General features: G+C 45.2%; 1 long non-coding RNA gene across 1 annotated transcript; it reads left to right on the plus strand.

Moving 5' to 3' along the window:
• The first annotated feature begins 150 nt into the window (after positions 1-150).
• LOC139228694 (uncharacterized) lies at positions 151-3,466 on the plus strand. Its single transcript, XR_011587603.1, has 3 exons — positions 151-168; positions 2,261-2,288; positions 3,412-3,466. It is a non-coding gene; the product is annotated as an uncharacterized lncRNA (long non-coding RNA).
• Positions 3,467-8,310: the final 4,844 nt, after the last annotated feature.

Consider the following 8,310-nt stretch of genomic DNA (forward strand, 5'->3'; position numbering starts at 1 on the left):
TCGACCGCGGATTGGTGGGAAGGGGCCCCCGCCCTCCATTCCATTTTTGATTGACAGCCAAGCTAGCCAATCGATGTGTCAAACCCGCCTGCAAACGAATGAAACGTCACCAATGAGTAAGGAGGCTTGGCTACAACTGAAGCAGGGGCAGGTCACGGCGATTCCGAGGTGAGTGAAGCACGGGGCCTTTAGGAAAAGTGACCTCTGCTGGAGAAGAGCGGGAATCAGAGGGGAGGGGAAAACAAAATGGAGGCGGGTCCAAGCACATTGGGACTATTGAACGAGCTGCCCTGGATCTTGGCTACTTGCTTTTATGCCACACCTTAGAAAAGGGCTTCACCTTGCTATGTGACATAGTGACTGTTACTATGTAGAATAGAATGGATGGCTACAGCACAGAAGGACATTTGGCCCATTGAGCCCATGCTGACTCTCAGCTCGTCCTGCTCACCCGCCCTTTCACCCGTAGCCCTGCAATTTTTTTCCTTCAGATACTTAGCCAACTCCGTTTTGAAAGATAAAATTGAGTCTGCCTCCATCACCCTTTCAGGCAGTGCATTCCAGATCTTAACCACTCGCTGCGTAAAAAAGATTTTTCCTGTGTTACCTTTTGCCAATCACCTTAAATCTGTGCCCTCTGGTTTGCGACCCTTCTGCCAATGGGAACAGTTTCTCTCTCTCTACTCTGTCCAGACCCCTCATGATTTTGAACACTTCCATCAAATCTCCTCTCAATCTTTTCTGCTCCAAGGAGAACAACCCCAGCTTCCAGGTTAATCATAATTTCCACACTTTTGTACTCTAGACCTCTATTTATGAAGTCCAGGATTGCGTAAGCCTTTTTAACTGCTTTCTCAACCTGCCTGCCACCTTTAATGATTTATGCACACATATCCCCATGTCTCTCTGTTTGTGCACACCCTTTAGGATTGCACCATTTAGTTTATATGTTCTCTCATTCCACCAAAATGCATCACCTCACATTTTGCGTTAAATTTCATCTAACACGTGTCTGCCCATTTCACCAGCACGTCTATGTTCCTAAAATCTATCACTCTCCTCATTGTTCACTGTACTTCCAAGTTTTGTGTCATCTGCAAATTTTGAAATCGTGCCTGTACATCTATGTCCAAGTCATTAATATATATCAAGATAAGCAGTGGCCTAGAACCAACCCCTGTGGAACATCACTGTGTACCTTCCTCCAGTCTGAAAAACAACCGTTCACTACTATTCTCTGTTTCCTGTCACTTAACCAATTTCATATCCTTGCTGCCACTGTCCGTTTTATTCCATAGGCTTCAACTTTGCTGGCAAACCTATTATGTGGCACTTTGTCGAATGATCTTTTGGAAATCCATGTATGCTACGTCAACCTCATTGCCCTCATCAATCCTCTCTGTTAACTCATCAAAAAACTCGATCAAGTTGGTTAAACATGATTTGCCTTTAACAAATCCATGCTGGCTTTCCTTAATTAATCCACCCTTATCCAAATGACTCTTAATTCTGTCCCTGATTGCTATTTCTGAAAGTTTCCCCAGTACCGAGGTTAAACTGACTGGCTTGTAGTTGCTGGGTTTATCTTTACTCCCTTTGCACACAGAAAGACCCCACAAGCATCAATGAGGCAAATGACCACTTAGTCTGTAATGTTAACAGGGCATCAAAAGCACTCATTTTAAAATAGAAATTTGGATATTTCTTGTATTCACCTCTTTGTATTGTAGTGAATAAGATAATTGAATATTGACTATATGTTTGTTATCAGCAGAGAAAATATAACTCATGGGATAGCCTTGTCCCATACCTAGAGCACAAAAAGAAGCTATTTGGGACATCATTCCAGTGCAGGTCTTAGCTCTAACTGGGGTTATCTACTCTAATCCAGTTTCCCTGCCCTGCCTTTCCCACATATTGTTTTATATTCTTACTTTTCATATTCTTATCCAATTCCATTTTAAAACAATGTTATGGCCTCTGCCTCAATGGCCATTTTTGGTAAAACATTCTATTTTAAAAAATCCGCTGTATGAAAAAATTTCTAACTGCCCCCTTTGTTCTTCTAATGATTATCCTGAGTCTATGCCTTCTTTTTACTCATTTCCCTAACAGTGGGAGAAATCTTTCAAATGTGGCAGAATAGCACAATGATCAAAATACAGATACCCTTTTACCTTACACACCAGGATCTGGCAGAGTAACACTGAAATGCACTCCATGTTTTGCTCTGTGATAACTTTTGTCTCCTCTCCTGTAGTTTCCATGAAGACCAATTGAGAATATGGGTGAGAATAAGGTGTCTTCAGCACATGTCGACCTACACAACACTGAAGGGAAATGACAACATAAACAAAAAAAAGGAAATTTCAAGAATAGTGGGCTGGATTTTAGGCTTTTATGTTTTTGGGGTGATAATGGCAGCGAAGCGGGAAAGTTAGCGGCTGGGAATAGTTTGCGTCTTAGTAGGTAAGTTTGGGCATCTGGGCCTTGCGTCAGGGGGCGCAGTGCTAAGGGAGGCGCTGTATAATCTTAGTCCAAGGATGGGAAACTCCCGAGTTAAAGAGCCAGTCCGGGAGCGCTCTGAGATATGCCTGGGGGGGGGGGGGAGGGGTACCTAAAAAAACCCCACAAAAACGTTCCCGAAACATTGCCCACACTACCACAACACAAATTGCTAAGAAAATTAAAAGAAAAAACAATCACACTTACCTTAGGAGTCCATTACTCAGCTCTTCGCTGACAGGATGGTTGGACCACCCTGATTTCCCAGTGGTAAAAACAGGGAGACAGTGGTAAAAACAGGGAGACAGACTATTATCTGAATGGTGACAGATTAGGAAAAGGGGAGGTGCAACGAGACCTGGGTGTCATGATACATTAGTCATTGAAGGTTGGCATGCAGGTACAGTAGGCGGTTAAGAAAGCAAACGGCATGTTGGCCTTCAGAGCGAGGGGATTTGAGTACAGGGGTAGTGAGGTGTTGCTACAGTTGTACAGGGCCTTGGTGAGGCCACACTTGGATCAAGAAAGAATGGATCAACTGGGCTTGTATTCACTGGAGTTCAGAAGAATGAAAGGGGACCTCATAGAAACGTTTAAAATTCTGATGGGTTCAGACAGGTTAGATGCAGGAAGAATGTTCCCAATGTTGGGGAAGTCCAGAACCAGGGGTCACAGTCTAAGGATAAGGGGTAAGCCATTTAAGACCGAGATGAGGAGAAACTTCTTCACCCAGAGAGTGGTGAACCTGTGGAATTCTCTACCACAGAAAGTTGTTGAGGCCAATTTACTAAATATATTCAAAAAGGAGTTAGATGAAGTCCTTACTATCAAGGGGTATGGCGAGAAAGCAGGAATGGGGTACTGAGGTTACATGTTCAGCCATGAACTCATTGAATGGCGGTGCAGGCTAGAAGGGCCGAATGGCCTACTCCTGCACCTATTTTCTATGTTTCCCAGGTGTTCATTGCGGGGCGCCCGTCCAGACGGACGGGTCGGACAGAAGCTCAAGCTCGCACTGGTGTCGCAACCAGGGGCGTTGCACACCGGCGCAGCTCTTCCGGGTGCTGCTGCTCTGCGCCGCCGCAAAACTGGACCCAAGGATCGCTGCGGGGCGCTGGAAGCTGACCGCCCGCCCAGAAGATCTCACCGCCGCCATTGCCGCCGCTCCTGGGTGAAAAACGGAGTGCAGAAGACCAGAAAATCCAGCTCAGTGAATCTGAGAATGTCACAATGGCCTGAGCCATGCAATAATGTGCTTACACTATATTGCAAGCATTTTGGTGCATTGAACTGGCTCAGTGCATTGAGTGGGCCAGGAGAGGAAGCACTTAATCTGGTGGCAGAACAATCAGATGCACGAAAATCTGGGTTTGGGCTACTACTGGTTCTATGATTGTTTATATTCAGGAATCCTGTTGATTGTAAGTGCACTACATGGCAACAGCTACTGGACGCCGTAAAGGTAAAAGGCTATAATCTGAGCTGGAAATGTGGGTGCGAAGATTTGTGTCAACACCGATATTCTAAGGAGCGGGGAAATCAGCCAAGGTTCTTTCTCTTGGTCAATACCCAGTGACTGCTGCTGCACATTGGGTCAGGACAAGGTTGGATTCAGCTGTGACACTTTCGTTGTTGAACAGCTTGGCAACTCTCATTGTTATGGCTGATTAGTAATTATGGTCACTTGAGTGAAGTAATTACCACATTTCTCACATTACAACAGTGACTACACTCCAAAAGTACCTCATTGACTGTAAAGTGCTTTGAGACGTCTGGTGGTCGTGGAAGGCGCTATATAAATGTAAGTCTTTTTGTAATAGAGGATGAACTGTGCCCAACATTAATCAGCTTTTACAAAGAAGGAAAGTAAATTGGAAAAAGGTACCGCACCCCCCACAACCCCCCAGAAACGAAATTATATTATATTCTCTACAGATACTGCCTGACTTGCATTTTCTGTTTTTTATATAATATTTTACCCTTGTTCCGTTACAGTCCAGGGACATTGCATTTTACTATGAGGCATGCGATTATAGTCAATGTTGCATTATATAATGTATAAAAGTGTTTGCTACGGGGAGTCCTGCACTGAAGTTGGGGAAATATTAATGGTTGGTTGCTTATTTCCTCCAGTTACAGAATATTTTAGTTGAGTGCAGTCAGGATAGATATGGTGAGAACTGTAGCTTGACCATTCTCAGCTCATCCATCCAGCAGTCATAACGTCCAGCTGTTCCTTAAATGATTCCAAGTTTTTGCCTCTGCTACCCTACTGAGGAGCCCGTTCCATGATCTAGAAATTGGCTTGGCTGGCATGAGCTTGGCGCAGGGAACGAGATGGGGGGGGGGGGGGGGGGGGGGGGGAAAAGGGGGGAAATGATCAGGATGGTGGGAGGGGAGGGCGACTGGGAGAAGGGGCAGAAACAATCGGGAGAGAGGAGGAGCTAATGGCAAAGTGGGTGAAAGTGATTGGGAAGGAGGAGCTGACCAGGAGTGGGGTAGTGATCTGGAGAGGGAGGGGCTGAGCCGGGTTTCACAAAAGAGAGGGGTGATGCAGACACGGCTATCGAGGAGGAGGAGTGTGAAATATTAGATGAAATAAACATAGTGAGAGAGGAGGTATTAAGGGGTTTAGCAGCTTTGAAAGTGGATCAGTCCCCAGGCCTGGATGAAATGTACCCCAGGTTGTTAAGTGAAGCAAAAGAGGAAATAGCAGAGGCTTTGACCATCATTTTCCAATCCTCTCTGGCTTCAGGTGTGATGCCAGAGGACTGGAGGACTGCTAATATGGTACCTTTGTTTAAGAAGGGAGAAAGAGATAAACCGAGTAATTACAGGCCAGTCAGCCTAACCTCAGTTGTGGGAAAATTATTGGAAAAAATCCTCAACTACAGGATAAATCTACATTTAGAAAGACACGGATTAATCAAGAACAGTCAGCATGGATTTGTGTCTGACTAACTTAATTGAATTTTTTGAGGAGGTAACCAGGAGGGTCGATGCGGGCACTGCGTATGATGTTGCGTATATGGATTTTAGCAATGTTTTCGATAAGGTCCCACATGGCAGACTGGTCATGAAAGTAATTGCCCATGGGATCCAGGGTAAAGTGGCAAGTTGGATCCAAAATTGTCTCAGAGGCAGGAAGAAAAGGGTAATGGTTGATGGGTGTTTTTGCAACTGGAAGTATGTTTCCAGTGGGGTTCCGCAGGGCTCAGTACGAGGTCCCTTGCTTTTTGTGGGATACATCAATGATCTAGACTTGAATATACGGGGTATGATTAAGAAGTTTGCAGATGATACAAAAATAGGCTGTGTGGTTGATAATGAAGAAGAAAGCTGCGGACTGCAGGAGAATGTAATATCTCCAAGTTTGCAGATGATACTAAGCTGGGTGGCAGTGTGAGCTGTGAGGAGGATGCTAGGAGGCTGCAGGGGGACTTGGACAGGTTAGGTGAATGGGCAAATGCATGGCAGATGCGGTATAATGTGGATAAATGTGAGGTTATCCACTTTGGTGGCAAAAACAGGAAGGCAGATTATTATCTGAATGGTGACAGATTAGTAAAAGGGGAGGTGCAACGAGACCCTGGGTGTCATGGTACATCAGTTATTGAAGGTAGGCATGCAGGTACAGCAGGCAGTAAAGAAAGCAAATGGCATGCTGGCCTTCATAGCGAGGGGATTTGAGTATAGGAGCAGGGAGGTCTTACTGCAGTTGTACAGAGCCTTGGTGAGACCACACCTTGAGTATTGTGTGCAGTTTTGGTCTAATCTGAGGAAGGACATTCTTGCTATTGAGGGAGTGCAGCGAAGGTTCACCAGACTGATTCCCGGGATGGCAGGACTGACATATGAAGAAAGACTGGATCGACTAGGCTTATATTCACTGGAATTTAGAAGAATAAAAGGGGATCTCATAGAAACATATAAAATTCTGACGGGATTGGACAGGTTAGTTGCAGGAAGAATGTTCCCAATGTTGGGGAAGTCCATGGGGAAGTCCAGAACCAGGAATCACAGTCTAACGATCAGGGGTAAGCCATTTAGGACCAAGATGAGGAGAAACTTCTTCACTCAGAGAATTGTGAACCAGTGGAATTCTCTACCACAGAAAGTTGTTAGGCCAGTTCATTAGATATATTCAAAAGGGAGTTAGATGTGGCTCTTACAGCTGAAGGGATCAAGGGGTATGGAGAGAAAGCAGGTATGGGGTACTGAAGTTGCGTGATCAGTCATATTGAATGGTGGTGCTCGAAGGGCCGAAGGGCCGAATGGCCGCCTCCTGCACCTATTTTCTATGTTACTATGTTTCTATATCAATCATCTGGTCAGGTGGGCAGAACAGTGGCAAATGGAATTTAATCCAGAGAAGTGTGAGGTAATGCATTTGGGGAGGGCTATTTGGGGAGGGCTAACAAGGAAAGGGAATACACACTAAATGGTAGGACATTGAGAAGTGTAGAGGAACTAAGGGACCTGAGAGTGCATGTCCATAGATCCCTCAAGGTAGCAGGCCAGGTTGATAAGGTGGTTAAGAAGGCATATGGAATGCTTGCCTTTATTATGCTTGCCGAGGCATAGAATATAAGAGCAGGTGGGTTATGCTTGAACTGTATAAAACATTGGTTAGGCCACAGCTGGAGTGCTGTGTGCAGTTCTGGTCACCGCATTACAGGAAGGATGTGATTGCACTGGACAGGATACAAAGGCGATTTACGAGGATGTTGCCGGGAGTGGAGAATCTTAGCTATGAGGACAGATTGGATAGGCTGGGTTTGTTTTCCTTGGAACAGAGAAGACTGAGGGGAGACCTCATTGAAGTGTATAAAATTATGAGGGGGCTAGATACAGTGGATAGAAAGGGCCTATTTCCCTTAGCAGAGGGGTCAACAACCAGGGGGCATAAATTTAAAGTAATTGGTAGAAGGTTTAGAGGGGATTTGAGGGGATATTTCTTCACGCAGAGGGTTGTGGGGGTCTGGAACTCACTGCCTGAAAGGGTGGTAAAGGCAGAAACCCCACCACATTTAAAAAGTACTTGGATGTGCACTTGAAGTGCCGTGACCTGCAGGAAAGTGGGATTAGACTGGATAGCCTCTTGTTGGCCGGCGTTGGCACGATGGGCTGAAATGGCCTCCTTCCGTGCTGTAAACTTCTATGATTCTATGAAGAGTCTTCGGCACTGCAGTGGAGTCGGGAGGAGAATTCCTGCATCTCCTGGCTCCACATTCAAGTAAGTATTTTTTAAAAATGTACCTTATTAGTGGTGGCCTGCACTGGTTAGGGCACATGTAGTCCACATTTTCCTGAAGGCAGCTGGCAAATCTCCTTATGCCTATTTCCAGTGCGAGGCCTTTAATGCCTCTTTTTCTTCCTTTACCAATATGGCGGGTGGTGCATTTCCAGTATGTAATGCCCTCCATATTGGATGCTTAGGTTCCCGTTTTACGCCTGGAAAACGGGCTTGGCGCCATCAAATTTCTAGGCCCATAGCTGTATGTGCTTCTTAACATCAGTCATAAAGTTGCCTTTCACCAGTTTAAACTTGTGCCTCTCGCTATTAGTGTTTCCTTTACAGTAGTGTTCTGGGTTTATTGTTTCTCTACCACTAAATTGCCTATGATTTTGCCCACGATCAGTTGAGGACCATCCTATATTACGATCATAACGTCAAATATAATATAATAAAAGTGTAATCTGTAATATATTAAAGGAGTGGAAGATGCCTGTGCATGAGTTCTTTTACCGTGGGGTGGCTGTTGCACACCAGCCACCACATGGGCTTAGCTGAGCAAGGTCTTG

This window comes from Pristiophorus japonicus, chromosome 18 (genome assembly GCF_044704955.1).
Source record: "Pristiophorus japonicus isolate sPriJap1 chromosome 18, sPriJap1.hap1, whole genome shotgun sequence".
Taxonomy (NCBI): domain Eukaryota; kingdom Metazoa; phylum Chordata; class Chondrichthyes; family Pristiophoridae; genus Pristiophorus; species Pristiophorus japonicus.